Here is a 21,302-nt window from a genome sequence, read left to right on the forward strand (position 1 = left end):
TTTTTTCCAAGTTCTACCCCAAACCCAGCAGGAAAATCCTACTTCTACTTGTTACATCATTTTTATCACTGTTGACAAATCAAGGATGGTTTTTGTTTTGTTTTTACTCAATAGAATATAGTTAGAAATTCTGGGAAATAATATTTTCCTCAAGTATTCTAGTGCCCTTTCCACCATTTCTCACACTACTTCTGTTTTCTCCCCAAGCTATGGCAATGGTCTGCTTTCCTTGAGTTAAGCACCCCGCTCTGATACAATGTTTCTATGCCTCAGCCTGTTGAATTCTCAAATGCACCAGCTTTATGTCAAAATACTTCCATGGAATCTTTTCCCTACCCCTTCCTATATGTGACGTGCCACAACACTCTATCTGCCAGGGCACAGAGGTTTCCCTGAAGGGCACCATGGTTATTTTACATAGATACTGTGTTTCAGCTCTAACAGAGCACATGTCTTTGTTACAGAAGAAAAAGTCTTATACCTGTAACAACTTCTTAAAATAGATATCCAATAAAAGTTTGTTAATTTCAAAGATTATAAAAAATATTTTTAAACTATAAATAAGGAATAATTTGCTGACCCCAAAACAGTGGTAATGAACAGATAGGAATAGCCTATAAAATTAGTTTACAGAAAACAATTTTTAACCAAAACCCACTTTAATAGAGAATTAAAACTTGGAGTTTGACTTTAAATTAGAAAAATAGCTTTACTCTGTGAGTTCTGAGACCTTTTATTTTCTCTCATATTTTTTTCTTTCTTCATGAATGGTAAAACAGAATACCAATAAGACAAAGGAAATTAATGCTATATCCCTCATGTGCAGTTTCCAGAAACTCAAGTAAATGTAACATATTTGTCATACTTTCTGAGGAAGCATAACATAGTTTCCCATCACACTAATTGTTCCCTGACAGTTCCTTCCTTCTTCTGGCTCTGGAAATTTTCCTTATTGATATCTGTGTCTCACTTCAATACTGTTCTTTTGGAATAGGATAAGTAAAACACAAATGAACCATAGGAGGAAAAATGTCATCTCTCTGATGCTTATGTCGTGCGATACTAACAGAAGAAAACTAAAATCATGAGTTTTTTTCTACCTCTTCCCCAGGATTAAAATTATCTTTATTCAGTATGTGCAAATATAAAGATAAAAACAAGCACAAATTTGCCAAGCAATTCCTACTCATTTCAGGCATGATCTGATATAGATACCTCATAGAAAACTGGGAACCAGTGGTAGTGCAAGTGCATATGAAGTGCCCCAGATATGCCTTCTCCATTTGAAAGCCAACGCAGCCTAGTTGCCAATGGGGCCCTCTGAAGGATGGAAGACACTGCAGTGAGTCTGGAAATCTATTCTCACACATAACACTGTGTGAGTGGATCGGGGGAAAGTGGGTAAAATGAAAGTGTAGAGTGAAAAAAGCAGGATAATCAGTAGTATGCTCAGTACAATCTTAGTTCTATTAAAAGGCTATAAATAGCACATTATAGATTCTATGTAAATAGGAAAACAAATACAGGATATAAACAAAAAGGCATTATCAATAGTAACCTCTGGTTAGTAGAATTATTAAAATTTTTCTTTCTTTTCTTCTTTAAATTGCCCTATTTTCAGTAAGAAACAAAAATGTCATTAAAAAGCCATTATATTGATGTTCTCTGATAAACCTGAGATGTGCCTACCGGAGACAGAATAGATTTCCAGACTCACCGCAATGTCTCCCTTCCTCTGAAAGGCCCCACTGGCAACCACACTGCTTCGGCTTTCAAACGGAGAAGGCATCTCTGGGGCACTGAAGCCAAACCACTTGCACGAACCCACTGATCCCCAATTTTCTAAAAAGTGTCAGTTCTTCCCCCACAGTACATTCACAAATGGCACACCAGTATTTTTTCCACATCCTTCCCCAAAACAAAAACCTCTTAGTTCTAATTTCATATCTTTGAAATAAAAACCAGACAACAGAAAGCTCAAACAGTTAAATCCACAGTCTAAAAATGGTTTAAACAGAATGAGGGGTCTGGATCCTTAAATCTAGTTCGTGATTTATCTCCTTCCTTTATAATAGTCTCCTAAAAAATGCAACTAAAATTAAATTATTCTTAGGAGCAAGAAACCTCAGACTAGTTATATAGATAAATTAGCACATCACATGTATTCTTTGTCATATAACGTCACGAAAGAAATGTGTATAGACGAACCCAACCAGATGATTCAATTAACTACATTTTTCTTCCATTTATTAGATATATGATATGTCTTAATATGCATGATAACAGTTCAAGATAAGAACACTAATTTAGATGTCAGTGGTCTCACAGAAAACTTCTTTCTTTTTAAAGCATTGAGACTATGCCAGGTAGTTTTTTTCTTTCAAAATGAAAAATAAAAAGTAATCATAGAAAAATGTGGCTGTAATAATCTACTAGTTCTCAGCAGTACAATTTCCCTGAACCACTATAAAAGTCTTAAACTTTCTGAATATAATGATGACTAATATAAATATATATACATACATATGTGTATATATGTGCATTTTTAAAAAGTCTAAGATTTTCACAAACGCAAAAGTTAAGCTGGATTTAACGTGTTCTACAGCTGAGAGGTGGCGATGGGACTTTTTTGGATACCTGGTTTACATTTCTAATAACAAGGCTAACTAAGGAAATACTAGGATACAGTGGAAGAAAACACAGTGTTGATAGACCAGGTGTCTAGACCCAACTCTGCCCTTAACACTATTCCATGATATGAACCACAGTGAAAGCTTCTCTTATCCAAACCTTCTTCTATAAAACCAGGGGGTTGTGGTACATATGTTCTATGGCTCCATACTGTTCTATGGGGCTATCTACCACTTTTATTCTGATCAGCAGGAGACTAGATAACTCTGGCACTAAAATGTCTATATGCTTTAAGCAAAAATTGTGAATCCATTTCACAACTTACAACTAACACGAAAGTACAGCAGGTTATATGATGTTTTCAACTTACAGACTTTCCTCAATATGCCTCAGTCTTAGACTGAAGAAATCCTGAAGGCAGTATGCCAAGAATCTAACATAGAAAACTGAAATTACGGTAAGCATAAAAACTTTCAATTAGTATATTTGAAAGCCTTGACTTTTATTTTGTTCTTTACCATCACAGACATCACTGACATTTCTTTTCTTCTTTTTTCAACAATGAAAACTCCATGAATAACACTGGTCCTCAAAACAAAGAAAACCACAAAGCAGCAGAAATAATTTTTTTAAAAGGCAATTTGAAATCTGTGTTTCATGTTAATGAATAGTAAACACTAGAATACTGAAACCATAGGAAAAATATAAACTGTAGTAGAATGGAAAATGCCCACTGGGAAACTTCAGGTTTAAGAAGCTGACTTACTTATTTGCTCTTGGTGAGGCAATGTGCTAATATTTGTAGTAGACACAGGATAACATCAGATGTAAAAGTTTTACCTTTCATCTCACCCAACAACTCAGAAATTTCCAAATTTGGAGAGACTACTACTTTTACCACATGATGACTCCTCAATAATGTGATCCAAATACCTTCATAATCTCAGTCTCACTGCAAACAGAATTATCCCCCCACATAAATAAAACTATCCTCAGATATTGGCTTTGAAGCAGAAGGACAAATTTATCTGCCTATACCATTGAAGGTAATATATTACAATGGTGAAAAGCTCCAGCTCTAAAGTTAAAAAGAAAAAAAAAAAAAAAAAAAAGCGGGAGTGTCCAATCTTTTGGTTTCTTTGGGCCACACATAAAATACACTAACACTAACAATAGCTGATGAGCTTAAAAAAAGAAGTCATAAAAAAATCTCATAATGTTTTAAGGAAGTTTACGAATTTGTGTTGGGCTACATTCAAAGCTGTACTGGGCCATATGCGGCCCACAGGCCACGGGTTGGACAAGCTTGCTCTAAAGCTTAAACCACTTACTAACTAGATGACCTTGGACACTGACTTAACCTCTTTAAGCTCAGTTTTCTGATCTCTAAAACATACATTGTAAAAGTACTTAGCTAATTTTGTAAAGGATTGAGTACTTAGCTAAATTTGTAAAAAATTTAAAACGGCCACAAAATCTTTGGTACTCTTCTCAACACAGGGGAGTCTATTTCCCTCCCCTTTTACTGAAGTAGCCTGTGACTTGCTTTACTCAGTAACATGTGGTAGAAATGATGCTACATAAATTTTGAGCTAGGCATTACAAGTTCGGTAGTTTCTGCCTCTGCCTCTAAAAATTATCTTGCGTTTAGCTGCCATGTTCTGAGGAAGCCCAAGCAATCACGCAGAAAGACCCAAGTATGCTCCCAGCTGCCAAGTACCAAATGCTAGGCATGTGAGTAAAGCCACTGAACCTTCTAGCTGAACTAGCATCCCAACCAACATTATATGAAGCAGAAGAAACATTCAGCAAACCCACAAAACCGTGACAAATAATAACTGCTGTTAAATCAAGCCACAAAGTTTTGGGGTGGTTTGCTATACAGCAGTAGAGAATTAGTTTAGAAAATCGATAAAGAGTATGCATTCAATAATGTTAATTGTTATTAGCACTATTAGAGCTACCAATCTGTTATTATCACCATACTCAATCCTAGCACTTGAAAGGATAGGGCTCTTTTCTCTCTGAGAATAGAAATAAGTGAAGAAGCTGTGTATAAAGTATCAAACATCATATTTAAGAATGTTATTCTTGTTAAAGTAATTTTTACATTAGAAATTATAAATTTTACACGTTCTATATTTTCTCCGATACAAAAACCAACCAGGAAAGGTTTTTAGAAGAAATTTGTACTATCCTATTTGGAAAGCAGCATACTCAGATTTGAATCAGAAGTAATTTACTGCAATTAATTCCCAAAACATATTTACTTAGATAACCACACAATGAACTGAACTGTGAGAATACCATTAAGCTAATCCACTGATTTCTACTGACAATAGACTTAATTTCTACAAGTTTTAAGTTCTCAAAGGTAGAAAAACCCCTGACATTGTATGTAGTAAAATGTAAGCAAAGACATAGAATGTTTATAGACCTAACAGCAGTGTCTTTTAATTAAGCTGCCATTTATATTATGTGTTTTCTGAAGACAATTTAACATAACTAGATTTGACATATGTCTAGATAAGAAATCATCCTGGATGTTGGCTTGTCTAGTTCTATTCAGTGGGGGTCTCTGTTTAAAAGTCAAGCACTATTAATAATCCAACTTATCAACACTAAAGATACATACTGATTTTTTTAGCGTAATTCTTTTGTCGTCCAGCTGTACCTGACCTATCATTACAATTTAAGAAGACATTTAAAAATACTGCTTAACAGATCACTGTAGCTGTCTACCTATGTAAATGCTATTAGGGAAATGATTATTCAATAGATGCATTGCTATACCCAAGACTTGCAGGACTTAATTTATATGGTAAGCACCAGAATCAACTGTTACTCCTCTCATGAAGACACTGATCATTTTGATGTAATAAAAATAAGAAAACAATTTTTAAAACAAATTTTAATATTTCTGTTAAACATTAAAATGATGGGAAGATTGTGTACTAATTTTTTAAAAAATAATTTCTTGCTTAATTATTTCTTAAGAAATTAAACATTCAAATAGAGGAAAAAGTGCTACAAATAATCCGCAAAGATCAGGCTGCAAAGCAGCACTAGAAAATCTTTTCATTTTCTTACATATCTTACTCATGTCACAGCTTGCTGCTTCTTTGTCTAAAAGTACAGCTTATTTACACAAATATCAGTTCTCCCTGTTTTCAGATTGATTTTATATGCATAAAAATTATAATCAACATATATGGAGTTTCATTGACTGTAATAAAGTTTATTCACTCAATGAACCTTTTTTGAGGACCTGCTAAAATCTGCCACTACATTAGATAATGGAAATACAAGATAAAGACCAGTTCAGTCCTTGCTTTCTGGGAGTCGACAGTCTAGTGGTTACTTAGATATAGAAACACACAATTACACACACTCTAATTGTACAATTAAGGTCATTCAAGGTCCTTCCAAAACACAGGAGCTAAAGAGAGGTGTTCAACTCTGTTAAGCGGAGCAGAGCAAATGCAGAAGAACGTGCCAGGCAACAAGCCTGGCAGATGAAGGCATACAGATGTAGATCAGTCTGGCAATATGACAGATTGCAGGGTTAGAAGTGATGTGTATTCAGGAAAGAGGCTGACAGGGGAGCACATCATAGATACGGCACTGCCTCCCCATCCAGGCTGCCCATTGTGCCAACACAGGACCCCTTATACCCATGCTGCTCAGGAATGCAGAGGTCTGCATGTGCAACCATGCTTCCACCAGGGAGAACTGCATGAGTGGGGAGTTCAAAACAGAAAACCACTTTCAATAATACGTTATCACAAGGTGTAATTTAATCATTAGGAATTCTGAGATTTTTACCCAAATTTAAAAGATCTGTTGAAGATTTCGCTGTTGTAAGATATTAAATGAGTTTAGAGTGTTTCTTCCCTGTGTCCTTGATGAAATATAATCTAGATTTAACAAATTGAGACAAAAAGCAAAAGAAAACAATAGTGCACAGAGAAGAATGCACCAGAAGCCTATGTCTTAGAAGCAGATGTTCTACTCTGGCAGACTCTCAGCCCCTGGTGTATTAACCATTTGAAACACATTCAGAAATCACACTGTTGATGTACTTCTGAAAAGATGTGTTTCTCTTTCAAAATACCACAGTTAATTCCCTCACTTCCAGAAATGATTCATCCGATAAATATTTAGTGTAGTAAAGAAATATATCCTTTATTCATGATCTAAAATAGAATACTGAGCTGAATATGGCAAACTCAAAACACATATTATCAATAACCAATCAAATACCATGCCACCTGCCGACATTCTCTTAAGGAATTCTCTTGATAGAGAGACTCCCAGCAGCTCTCAAGAATAAACCCCACTTGATTCTACGGACTATACTGAAATCCGTCTTTTTTAAACGGAGTGAAGTTAAGCATTACATTTTTCCATTAAGTTTTATGGAGCAAGATAAATTTCCTGTGTCAAAATCTGTCACAAGAATCTGTTTTCCAGACATCTGGTGTCACACACAAGAATATGGTACCACATGGGGATATCTGTAAATAGCAATGGGTGGCCTAGCATTTGGTTTCTGATCAGAATTTATTTTCAGTATGTTAGTTGGTGAGTTTAATTTGGATTTTATTAATATCTATTTTTATCACTGTTCATTCCATAATAGTTATTTTATATATGCCACAAGGAATAATACAATATCTTCTTCATTGTTTACAGCATTTTCATATTTAAGTGTAAACAAGGAAAAACTAAATACACGGAGTGGTGAATCTTATTTAAATCTTATTTAAATAAGTATCTAACAATGACACTCAAAATTTGGTCCTTAGACCAGCAGCATAGCAATTACCTCAGAGCTTGTTAAAAATGCAGAATCTCAGGTCCCACGCCAGAACTGCTGACTCAGAATATACACTTTAATAAGATCCCCAGGTGATTCTTATGCATGTTTAATGTCTGAAAGCACTGGTTTAGCAGGAACCTCAAAAGATCCTTTATTTTTCACCGCTCTGCCTCTAGGTAAAACTACATCTAAAGCATCTTCAAGATCTCAGTACTTATTTAAAGATTTGTGAAAGTGATTCCTCTCTGTTGTCCCAAACCACATATCTATCAGTCAGTCCCTCCCAAGCGGGGAGGCTGCTAACGTCACTACTGGACTAGAGCATCATTGTTTTAGAGTGAGTTAGCTTCTCTTTCAGGTCAGACCTCAAGGGCAACTACTTATGGGACTTTCATTTGTCATCCCTCTTGCTCAATAACTCTGAAGTACTCATCCCCTCCTAGTCTTTGACAGCCCAGTTCTAGAACAGCGTGTACTTTTTACATTTGTAAATATCAGCATCAGACTGATAATTCTCTCATCACCACACCCCAGTTCACCCCCACATTTCTATCCTGGGAGAAAAATTAAATTCTTCTGATGGGTCAACAGATTGCCAAAGGTCAGAAAGATTGCTCTTTCCTTGTTCCCTCCCACTACAAGAAATGGAAGAGGACCAGGCACATCACAAGTTCAGTCTAAGTGTGGCTCACCTCTGCCTAATTTGAGAAAAGAGCAAATTAGTTCTTCCCTCAATAATCTCCATCAATCACCATTAACCTTTGAGATTCCTAAACACAAACAATCCACCTGCCATATCTAGTTCTATCCTTAAGATCAGGAAAGGAGGAAAAAAAATTGAAAAGGTAAGACCAACCAGTAAAGAAATAAAAAAGTATTTTCTCCAAATGCACCACTAAGATGCTTTCTCCTCTGGAACTGATTATTCCTGCTGTTATGTATCTCTCTGTAACTTAATAATTAAAGAGCCATAGGGCCTCCCTGATTGCTTCCACCAGCATAAATATCCTTGGAAAATGTCAGTCAAGCACTGTTAACTTATTTTGTCATGAGAACCTCTAATCAAAAGAGAAAGATCTTGACACAGTCTGTGGTGGGATGTTGAAAGCAACATCACAGAACAAGGCCAGAGAGTGGTTTGAAAGGAGCAGCTGCAGAATCCTACAGGAAATGCCGCTATATTCTGGTACCTGAGAAAAGGAAAGTGAAAGGCAGAACTCTGGGTGGAGCACACAAGCATGCCTAGCACTCTCTGGGAAGCTGGCCCTGCAGTAATAAGCCAACGATAAAATGAACTAAGGGGCTCTGAAAAGCTGTGATGCAGAGAAGCAAGTCTTTTCATAAGGAACTGATGGAGGGCGGTGTTCCTTCCATAAACCTCTGGTTACCAGATGCTTTTATTTAAGAGATGCTAAAATGTTTAACAAAAAAAAAAGGAAGGGGGAGGGATTGACATAGGAGTCTTATTTAGTTCACCAAATGACACCATTAACACAAAATCTATTATTTACCTGTCATTAATATTTTCACACAAGAACAAGGAAAAAAAATCTCAGGAAAAAAAGTATCCATTTAAATGGAATAAACTGAATTTCATGAAATATTCACTAAAATGCCTATTATAACTTCCAGTTCCAGGTCACAAATGGGTGCTAAGGAACTCATCAGGAGCAACTCTCAGGAAAATTCGAGGTGTAGCTGTTCCACCTTGCAGTACATCCACATGCTTCTAATCATAGGAGTAGAACTGAATTCAATATACACTACAAACTTTGAAAAAGAAATGCGAACAAAGGTGACAAAGAAGCTTCTCACAAAAATAAATTAAATATGCACTGTTAATAACTAGTTATTCATCTATGAATATGAAGTATGAAAATATTAGCTCTTTATTTTCCAACTCTGAAAATAACTTGCAAATATAGTTTATATATGGGAAAAGGCCATAAGAAAAAGAATGAATTATTAAAATATACCCGGCAAACACTAAATATAAGACTCATCATGCGCATCTGACTCAATAAACTCAACTGAAAATGTAACATAAAATACAAAGATTTCTTTGGGCATAAAATTCCAGGTCATCAAATTACTTAACAGTAAGTAATACACTTGTAGTGCTTTAATTTAATTACGAATATTTTCTGTTGAATTTCTTGACAACTGTTACCATGTAAAGAAAAAAATTGTTATTTTAATATTGGTCTTATGTGAACTAGCCTATTACTAAAAGGCTTGCTACTGAAAAATCCAAATAGATTTCTGCCTAACCTAATACTACTTCATTACTGTAAAAATGATACAATCTGACATTAACCTTACAGGGCAGTTTGTTTCCCCAGAGTCAGCAGCATATTTTTAAAAAACATACTTCTGTAACACTCTTTTAGGATATTTTGAAATAATCACAGAATTGTACAGATGGAAGTCAACTCAGAGATCATTTATCAATTTATATCTTACTTACAAAGGTGAAACTGCAAACCTAAAGGCTGTGACAGATCCAATGTCACAAACCAACTAGGGGCTAGAATTGAGTCTTTGAACTACAAGTTCCACTGAAACTATGCAAACCTTATTATATTACTCCCAATACAAGTAGGCAAGACTTTCTTGTGAACTAACCAGTTAACAAGCCACAACTCATTATTAAGTGACTAAAAAATGTTAATAACAGATACCACATAAATATATAAAACTACGTTTAAAAATATATACATTCTACCAAAACAGAGTATATACATACCCAACAACCCAACAATCTTACTCCATATATCCAGAAGAAACGCATGCATATATGCACCAAAAGACATGCGACATGCACAGAACCTTGTTTTGAATAATGGCAACTTTTGTTGTTGTTTGTTTGTTTGTTTGTGACGGAGTCTCACTCTGTCGCCAGGCTGGAGTGCAGTGGCGCGATCTCAGCTCACTGCAATCTGTCTCCCAGGTTCAAGGCATTCCCCTGCCTCAGCCTCCCAAGTAGCTGGAGCTATAGACGTGCACCACCATGCCCAGCTAATTTTTTGTATTTTAGTAGAGACAGGGTTTCACCATATTGGCCAGGATGGTCCAGATCTGCTGACCTCGTGATCTGCCCACTTCGGCCTCCCAAAATGCTGGGATTACAGGCATGAGCCAATGGCAACATTGTTCAAAACAAATGCCCATCAATAGCAGATCAATTATGAACCAGTCACAACTAGAATACTAAACAGCAGTGAAAATTAACAAAGTACAACAATGTGCATCAATAAGGATGAATCTCACCATCATAATGTTGACCGAAAGAAACCAAAAACACAAGTATACATCATATAATTTCCTTTATCTAAGAAACAGATATTTAGTTAGACATGTGGAAATATTACATATTAATGACTATAAATATGCATAAATACGTGGATAGATATATGTTGACTGTGTGTGTATAAAATGTATTTATTTCCCCCTGATTCTCTGGATAAAGAAGAACGAGACTTCTGCACCCTTAACATTAACTCCTTGAAACGCAAGCTCATGACCACAGGAGAGGAACCTCTACTTTCTGTCAAAACTCATCCCCCAAAACTCAACGTGAAATAGCCAAAGTCCATGGACTGAGGCTAATATCAGAAAGAAAGTCGGCTTATGATTTTTTTCAACTTGTATGGTGAATACCATAATACTGTGATTGGTTTTTGTTTTTTTGGAACTGAGTCTCGCTCTATCGCCCAGGCTGGAGTGCAGTGGCGCCATCTCGGCTCACTGCAACCTCCGCCTCCCAAGTTCAAGCAATTCTCCTGTCTCAGCCTCCCAAGTAGCTGGGTCTACAGGTGCCTGCCAACACGCCTGGCTAATTTTTGTATTTTTAGTAGACACAGGGTTTCACCATATTGGGCAGGCTTGTCTCCAACTCCTGACCTTGTGATCCACCCACCTCGGCCTCCCAAAGTGCTGGGATTACAGGCATGAGCCACCACGCCAGGCCAACACCGTGATTTTTTTAAAAATTCACCTTCCTTCCACAATGACATTCTTCACAGAATCAGAAAAAAAAAGTTATTTTAAAATTCATATGCAACCAAAAAAGAGCCCAAGTAGCCAGAACAATCCTAAGCAAAAACACCAAAGCTGGAGACATCACAATACCTGACTTCAAACTACATTGGAGGACTACAGTAACCAAAACAGCATGGTACTGGTACAAAAATAGATACAAATGTCAATGGAACAGAATAGAGAGTCCAGAAATAGTACCTCACACCTACAATCATCTGATCTTTGACAAAGTTGACAAAAACAAGCAATGGAGAAACAACTTCCCATTCAATAAATGGGTGCTGGGCAAACTGGCTAGTAAGCAGAAGATTGAAACTAGACCCTTTCCCTGACACCATACATAAAAATCAACTCATGAGGATTAAAGACTTAAATGTAAAACCCAAAACTATAAAAGTATGGATGAGAACCTAGGAAATACCATTCTGGACATAGGACCTAGCAAAGATTTCATGAAGAAGATGCCAAAAGCAATTGTAACAAAAATAAAAATTGACAAATGGGACTTAATTAAAGAGTTTCTGTACAGCAAAAGAAACTATCAACAGAGTAAACAGACAACCTACAGAACTGGGAGAAAATATTTGCAAACTATGTATGTGGCAAAAGCCTAATATCCGGAATCTATAAGGAACTTACATTTACAAGCAAAAAACAACCCCATTAAAAGTGGGCAAAGAACATGAACAAACACTTTTCAAAAGAAGACATACATGCAACCAACAAGCATATGAAAAAATGTTCATCACTAATCATTAGAGAAATGCAAATCAAAACCACAATGGGAATCATCTCACAGCACTCAGGATGGCTACTATTGAAAAGTCAAAAAATAACAGGTGCTGGAAAGGGAATCGTATATACTGCTGAGAAAAGGGAACACTTATACACTGCTGGTAGGAGTGTAAATTAGTTCAGCCACTGTGAAAGCAGTGTTGATTACTCAAAGAACTTAAAACAGAATTACCATTCCACCCAGCAATTCCATTATTGTGTATATACCCAAAGGAATAGAAATCATTCCAAGATAAAGACATACGAACACATATGTTTACTGCAGCACTGTTCACAATAGCAAAGACATGGAATCAACCTAAATGCCACCAATGGTAGACTGGATAAAGAAAGCGTGGTACACATATACCATGGTATACTACACGTCGTAAAAAAAGAATGAGGTCACTTTCTTTGTAGCAACATGGATGGAGCTGGAGGCCATTATCTGAAGCAAACTAATGTAGGAGCAGAAAACCTAACACCATATATCCTCTTGTTTAGCTCTCACTTGTTGTTTAGTTCTCTCCAAGAACACATGCACACAAAGAGGGGAACAAAGGACACCAGGGTCTACTTGAGGGTGAAGGGCAGGAGGAGAGAGAGGATCAACACACTACCAATGGGGAACTATGCTTATTACCTGGGTGATGGAATGATCTGTACACCAAACCCCCACGATATGCAGTTTACCTGTATAACAAACCCACATATTTACTCCTGAACCTAAAATAAAGGTTAAAAGAGAGAGCAAGAGAAAGAAAAATCTAACCACCCAGTTTACATAATAAATTCTGGGTTTCAATAAATATTCAGTTTTCCAATAAAATGCTTTTGAATTTCTGATGGCATGTACAACAATGAAGGTAAAATTAGACTCGATTTAAGTTTGTAATTTAATTCAAATTTGTAATGTGATTCAGACATCAGGGCAATTTGCTTTTCATGGGTATGAATGTCTCTTCCATGGGCATCCCCTAATTCTGTCCATCAAAGTAGAAAGGAGAACAATGAAAAGTGGAAGCTCTATCCTTTTGATTAACCTATTCAAGCTCAAGAGCAAGGCAGTTTCCGCTGGTTTTACCCATCACAACGGTAGAAGCGCTGCAAGGGCCAGTCACTAAGCTGTACCATATGAAGGGCAGATGCAGAGCAACTTATCTTGGCCATTTCAAATTTTAAGTTGACACACATTATCAGAAGTAGGAACACATTTAGTTTTTGTAAGAGACAAGCTTACTTACAGAATATTCTCAGCAAATGGCAAAACATATCTACTTTTCAATAATTCTTCTTTAAAATTATATTGAACAAAGAGATATAAAGTCCTAGTTAATTCCTTTTCTAAAATAGAGTTTTGAAAAACACAGGTATCTCACAGGACTGTTTCAATTCTGCCCGTTTGAATGTATTACTTATTCAAATGTTGAAATAAATTAAAATTTTAAAATAAAATAAATATCATCAGTAGATTAATTAAAGGTTTCTGTTTTTTGTTTTCTCTCTGAAATAAGACAGAAACACATGAGGTCCAGCAATTAACTTATTTCCTTCAAAGTTTTATTAAATAACGATTAAATCTAGCCCTATCTAGAGATTTGAAATGTTGGCATGTTACATTATAACCACTCAAGAGAAATATAAGGCATTATCTTCCCTTACAAATCATTAACAAAAACATCTGACCATATAGACTACAATAAAAATAGAAATGTTATCAGTGATCAAACTGTTTGGTAGTAAGACAGGATGAATGGAGATTTAAGTCTGTTTTTCCTCCCCATCTTTAGACAGAACCAGATGTTAAATATTGAGACTAGGGGTGGGGGAAGCAAACTTCCTCTTTTAAAACCCAAGAGCTACTCTTTTTTTTTCCCCTTTGCTGCTTATTTTGAGTGACATGCATTTATGCAAAAACAAGATTTTCTGCAAGATTTTCAATGAAAAGATGCAGCCTAGATGTCAAAATCTCCTCACTGCCTGCCTTATGTGTGTGTGAGACAGGGGGGTCGGGCATTATGCTGTTGTTCTGGATGGCAGGAGCATCACAGAGAAACACAGAAGTTGACTAATTAAGTTGGACTCCAGAACAGTAAAGGGCCTTGTTTCTTTAAAAAAGAAAAGAAAAGAAAAGAATTATTAATACTGATAAAAGTTAAGAAGAGATCTCAAGGATGATAATTAGTTGTTAATCCTTCAACATCTAACAAAGTATCTGGATGGAAAAATCAAATGTATAAAAATGACCAGAATAATAAAATAGAAATGGGAAAATAATGAATAGCAGTGAGAGAAACACATGGTAAATAAGGACAAAGAAGAAAAAAAGAAAGAAATCCCTGCAGTTAAGAAAACGAAGAAAAACGTAAAAACATTAAGAGGGTATTATCAAAATTAAAAAGCAAATTAGCAAAACATAGGGCAGGAAAAAACAAACAAGGCTATTTTGGGTAGACATTATGTAAGAGAACATTTGAGCATGGAAAAACTACCTTTCAGTTATCTTTACATTTTTATTAACTACATAAACAGGCACAATTAGTACCATTTGTTAAATAGATGAGGCAACAGTTGCAAAATGAAGTGTGTTTCAGTGCCTTTCATATAGTTATTTTGTGCACAACTGGAAAACACCCACATAACAAGCATTAAAAAGGCATTTATTTCACCATTTGATTCGCAACATAACATTTGTGCTGTTATCTCTGGATGATAAGATTACCTACAAGTGATTTTTTTGTTTATACTCATATATTTCCAACATTTCTATAATATTCACCCTATAACCCAGAAAAGAATAAAATGTTTTTTTAAACATTCTCCTAGAGAATGACCCATGTTATAAACACAGGCATTTATATAATTCCTGCTATAGAAATAGTGACATGGAGTTAATCTAACCTAAGAAAATTTCAGTTGGGTTATTTATTTGCCTGATTTGCTTCCAGAAAATGTGGACAAGTTATAGGATACATGAATGTTTCTAATTCTCAGTTCCTAAGGTCTCTTATGACATAACTAAGGTAATGGCTGGATCTTAGTCATGTCCTTTCATATTTCCAGTATTAAAATAAATAAAATAAATATTTTTTAGACTAAGCAGCCAAGGACATAATTTTAAAAGTACATCTGAAATACGAAAACCCACGTTTTCTTAAAAATATGTGATGTCCTGGTAAAAACATTTGATAACAAGTCTGAAGATCTGAATTCTGGTTCTGGTTCTGTGGATCTTGGACAAGTCACTTAATCTCTTTGGTTTGGGCCTCAAATTCCTCATCTGAAAAACAGAAGCGGTGGTCAGTGGTTTTCAAACTTACCTGCATGTTACAATCACCTGGCTATTTTATTAAATCGCCATGTGCAGACCAATATCCCAGAGAATCAATAAAACCTCTAGGGAATGGACATGGCTATTAGAGAGTTCAGTTCCCCAGATGATTCCAATGTAAGCCAAGGCTGAAAACCACTGAGTAGGAGGATGCTTTCTAGTTCCTTCTAATACACAATGAATCCCAAGGTGAGCTGCGTATTGGAATCATCTGAGGAACTTGTAGAGCCTACCATTACCAGGGCCCATCCTGGCTCAATTCAATCACAGCCTTAGAGGTACCAAAGCACTGGTATTGCTTTAAGAACTCGCCAGATGATTCTGGTGTATCACCACGATTGAGACTCACTGTCAAGACTCACATGTTTGACAGAGCAACTAGTCTTAGAATTATTTAAATAGCAAGGTTTTGTCTGGTTACAAGCAGGTTGTTGACAACAACCTAGAATTACATAAAAATGTCTAGGAAAACAAAATATACATAAACCCCACCACCTATTTCCTGTGAGCCAAGCACTATTCCAAGGACACCTACTGATAATTATGGAATAATGTCTCTAATATGACCTGACTTACTGGGAAAATACAATTATAGTAAATTACCACAGGAAGAAAGAAGGAACAAAGTGAAAAGACATACATATAATCTGGGTTTTACCAAACTGCTACACAAATCGAATTTAGATAATAAACATGAAAACAAATTATGACAATACAAAGCACACTTTGTCAAAAAAACTTGATCCATTTGGCTTATATATCATGTGAAAGTAAAGAGGCACAAAATGAGACAAGGCTATCGCAGCATGCTTTAAAAAAAAATCTCGGGAAGAGACTTCTTAAATATTTGACTAATGAATTCTCACAATTGTTTTTTTCTTAATCACTTGTGAGTTGAGCAGACTGAAAACCAAATTTTTTAGAGAGGATTCACCCTTACTGTGGGCTGAAATATTGGCTAATTAATAAAAATAACCTTTAAAGCACTCAGGAAAATAGCATAAAAAGGAGCAGTAGCCATTATTAACAGATAAATGGTCTATAACTTTAATAGCTTATAAAACCTAGGTATAGGAAACGAAAATGACACTTAATCATTTTGTTAAATACCCTACTTAAAAAAGTGGGAAAAGACAGTATTTTTAATGAGAAAGCGTATTTTTAATATTTTAATGTATTACAGATTATTTAAAATGTGTTTAGCTACTTTAGGTATAATGAACTCAAAGGTTAAAATGAGTAATCCTCTAACAAATGGCTAGTCAAATTAGTCATTTAGACATTTAAGTAAGCATTAAACATTAAGACAGGTCTGAACAACTTTAATTTTCATTTTACGAAGACCTTTGATGTGCTTACCCACATCACTGCATTCATTTACATGAAATGGTCTTCTTCACTTTCTTCTTCACTGTGCTACAGTGAACAGCTAGGGGACTTCCTAAAACAGGCTGGAAAAACTGCCCATTTTGAAGATTCCTTTGCAATCTGTTGTTGCTTTGGCATGGGCAAGTTACAATTCTAAGCTAGCCTACTGCTAACAACAACAACAATGACGAAGTGTGTTAAAATTCCTTGGGGTAAGAATTAAGGGTATTAGAATGCATTCAAAAACATACTTTAGAAATGGTGACAAGTTCCAGCCTGTCAACATGACACTTTGAGCTGTAACCTTGGAAAAATCCTGAAAGACCCACAGGATGGTGGGGAAAGATGAGGAAGTTGCCTGGATTCTAAAAGGGACTGAGAACAGCCTTGTTCAAATACATGAATGAAAGTATATACACATTTAAACCAGAAATGATAAAAACATCAATTAGCCAACAATAACTCACTGAATCACTGTAATCACCTTCAAGAAAAATCTCATAAGCAAGCCACTAATATGCAATAAATCTGAAATACCCCAGAGAGAAACCCATACACCCATGCATACCCGCAGCATCCTGGATGTTGGATTCTCTTCTTCATTACTTGACCCCTGCCTCTAGCCTCATTTCTTACTGTAGCTTTCACACAGAAGATTTGCAGTTACCTAAACAGGGAGGCACCAGTGTCCCTTCCTATATCCAATCCTCTCCAGCTGGAACAGTTCCCAGTTTGCTGCTTAGTCTCACTAATTCCTCCTTGGCCTTATGCAAAATCGTTCACATGTTTATGTACATCTCTCTGGTAAAAAGAATCCCTAGGTCACCATTAGACTCTTAAAGGTATCTGTGAGCGAAAAGAGCTTAGGAACCAGTATTCTCCAGAGTTGCCAACTAAAAACATAAGAGAAAGTTGCATGGGTGCCAAAGAACAGACTGGAAGTCCCATACAATAATGTTCACACCAATGAAGGACCCACAGGATTCCTAAAGGACCCACAGCTAACACCAATACATGAAAAATATTCAAATCCTAAAAGCATCTACCTATAAAAATCATTTACTTGCCCCTATGTTTTGGGAGAGAAGCTTAGAAGAAGAAGATATACAGCTGGTTCCATCTAGACACACCCTCAATCTGCACTTCAGGATACAACAACTACTGAAGCAGCTCACACATTTTATAGTCAGCAGTGGATTCACCTACTAAATTTGAACTCCATAAAACATTTAGAAGATACTTAATTTTCATTTAATAATGGCAAAAATTGTAATGAAGTTTGCTAGCAAAGGGATTAACATATGAATTAAGTAGTATTTTCTTAGAATTTATACACATATATATTTTGATACAGTGTTCCATTACACCAGTGTAATTTAACTGCTTCATTCTAAGAATAAAACCCCTTTGCTTAGATATTGAAGCAGGTACTACTTAAACCTGTAGTGTTGATGAAAATTAAATTAGAGAAATCAGAGAAGTCTTTACACAGCCAATACTAACAAGTGCTCCATTATAAATAGCACTCATGCATAGTCATTTTATGTACAAATTTTGGTTACTGAAAGATACACACTGAACAAGCAATTTCAGGTAATTTGCTGGTTGTGATTATTGTAATATGTAATTTTTAGTTGTGATAATTACCCAAGAGATTCAGAATACACAATTTGTAGAATAATTATGGAACTTCTATTTATTTCTTTAGGCTTAGTATTTGAGAAGAGAGGCTGTGAATTTATGAGGCCTGCAATTTATTTTTCAAGCCCCTGTTGATTTATCTTTGCATGGCGGTTTGTATGTCTCAGATTCTCCTCCATAAGTGCTATTTGCTATTAAATACAGCTCCTTTCAAAGTGTCAAGGGGAGCATCAAGACATTCAGAGTTCATTTTCATGGAGTGGACCACCTACCTCCTCATGATTCAAAAGTCAGTAAAAAGAAGCCTGTCTCAAAGCACTGTTTATAACTGCCACCATTCTCAAGTCTAAAGTCAGGTAAGGCACAGGGAGTTGTGGCTCACTTGTGCCCCACTCTGCATCCTGGAAATCTATGAAGTAATAGTTTTAATTATTTGTTCTAATATTCTAACTGGGGGTGGGAGTAAGGAGGCAGTCCATTCTTAGTAGAAAATCAAAATAATCTGGAAGTTGATTAATATAACCAAGTTAACAAAGCTGGGTATACATTCTTAAAGGGAATAGAATGGACTTAAATTTGTTACACTCCTTAAGAGGGTCACCTATCTTTTCACTATAACTTTTAAGTTACATTTCCCCCTCAAAAATACATTGCTGGCTTAATAATATTGTAAACTAGAAACAGTTCATGAAAATAGCAAGACATTCAATTACAAAATGATTTTTAGGGTAATGTTGAGAGTAAGTTTCTTCTATTCACCCAGGAGCCTGTGTGCTTTTCTCTTAGGCTACAACTTTATGAAGTTAGTTCTCACATGGCACTCTGACTGCACACTTAAACTGCCTAGCTTCAACATTTTAAAATATACGTAAAAATCACAGAGGACTTTAAAAAACTGACTTCTTAAATCTCAAATGCCCAAATGGTGGTCACTCAGGATGTGTCCTACTCTGCACTTCAAATGTGGTTGCTCTAAATTGAAATAGGCTATAAATGCAGATACACTCTGAATTTCAAATAGTATAAAAAAATGTAAAGCTGGGTGAAGTGGCTCACACCTGTGGTCCCAGACTTTGGGAGGCTGAGGCAGGTGGATCACGAGGTCAGGAGTTCAAGATCAATCTGGGCAAGAGGGTGAAACCCCATCTCTACTAAAAATACAAAAAAACTGGCCGGGTGTGGCGGCGGGCGCCTGTGATCTCAGCTACTTGGGAGGCTGGGGTGTGAGAATAGCTTGAACCTGGGAGGCGGAGGTTGCAGTGAGCCAAGATCGTGCCACTGCACTCCAGTCTGGGTGACAGAGCGAGACTCGGTCTTAAAAAAAAAGAAAAAAAAAAGTAAAATATCTCATTAAGAATTTGTTACAATGAATACATCCTGACATGGTAATATTTTAAATATTTTAGGTTACATAAAACATACTGTTAAAATTCATTATATTTGCTTATTTTTGCTTTAATATTAATATAGCTACTAGATAATTTAAAATTACCTGTACTTACATGATACTTCTGTTGGACACTGTTGTCCTTAAAGTTCATGAGTTCCCAACATATATCCATTCTTTGTTCCTATTTTTCTTTAGTTTTTACCTCCTCTTTATTTTCAAGGATCTTTAAGGATCCTTAAAGTAGAACACTTTCTACTTAGTAGAACAGCCTTCCTTTATCCTCACTCCACAGTGGGAGAGTATCCCATCTCTAATATCCTCCATACCAACCATCTAAAAAAAATAAGCCAGACTATATTTATCAGTTCCTCTTCTTCACTGCATGGTACCTTCCATACCCACCACCATAGTAGTTGCTGTTTGAGAGGTCAGGCCCTTACCATCATTCACCCAAACAATAGCCCATGGCCACCTGTTGGTTCCACTGCTTCCAATCTATCACCTTTGACACATTTTCCATACTCTGTCACTCTCATCTTTCTAAAGCACAGGTTGGATCACTCCATTTACCTCCTGAAATAAATGCCAATGGTACCCTAATTTTTATAAAGTTTGCATCTCTGAGCATGGCATTCATTATTTCCCGCCCAAACTAAAGAGTCCCAGCCACATTTCTTATTACATCTGTCCTTAAAACATATGTCCCCATTTTCTTTTTAAGAGGGAGTCTCACCGTCACCCAGGCTCAGATGCCCAGTGGCACGATCTCAGCTCACTGCAACCTCTGCCTCCCAGGTTCAAGCAATTCTTGTGTCTCACCTTCCCAAATAGTTGGGATTACAGGCATGTGCCATCACACCCAGCTAATTTTTTGTATGTTTAGTAGAGACAGGGTTTTACCATGTTGCCAAGGCTGGTCTCAAACTGCTAGCCTCAAGCAATCTGCCTGCCTTGGCATCCCAAAGTGCTGGGATTACAAGTGTGAGCCACTCCACCCAGCCGATGACTCAAATTCTTATACTACTATATTTTATTCCCTCAACTGCCAGGTTCATTAAAAACCCTTTACATGTCCTATGGCTTTAGGCTGCAACAGCTTTCCCTCACATAGGTGTTTATCAGAATCCATTCATATCCTAGTGAAACTATCTCCAGTCCCTGAGATTGGAATTAATCACTCTATTCTCTGAAGCCCCATACCACTTTGCCAGCATCAGTAGTAGGACATTAATTTTTTTACTACTTTGAATTATATTCACATATCTCCACTGCATGAGTCTTAACAAAAAAGAATGAAAGAATGA

The 21,302-nt window shown here is 36.2% G+C and overlaps 1 protein-coding gene across 2 annotated transcripts in view; it reads right to left on the bottom strand.

Annotated features, from left to right (window-relative positions):
- Nucleotides 1–21,302, bottom strand: part of CBLB (Cbl proto-oncogene B, E3 ubiquitin protein ligase) — a 213,040-nt gene that overhangs the window by 129,351 nt on the left and 62,387 nt on the right. The window lies entirely within an intron of this gene.

The sequence above is a fragment of the Mandrillus leucophaeus genome, unplaced genomic scaffold (assembly GCF_000951045.1).
Source record: "Mandrillus leucophaeus isolate KB7577 unplaced genomic scaffold, Mleu.le_1.0 Scaffold113, whole genome shotgun sequence".
NCBI lineage: Eukaryota > Metazoa > Chordata > Mammalia > Primates > Cercopithecidae > Mandrillus > Mandrillus leucophaeus.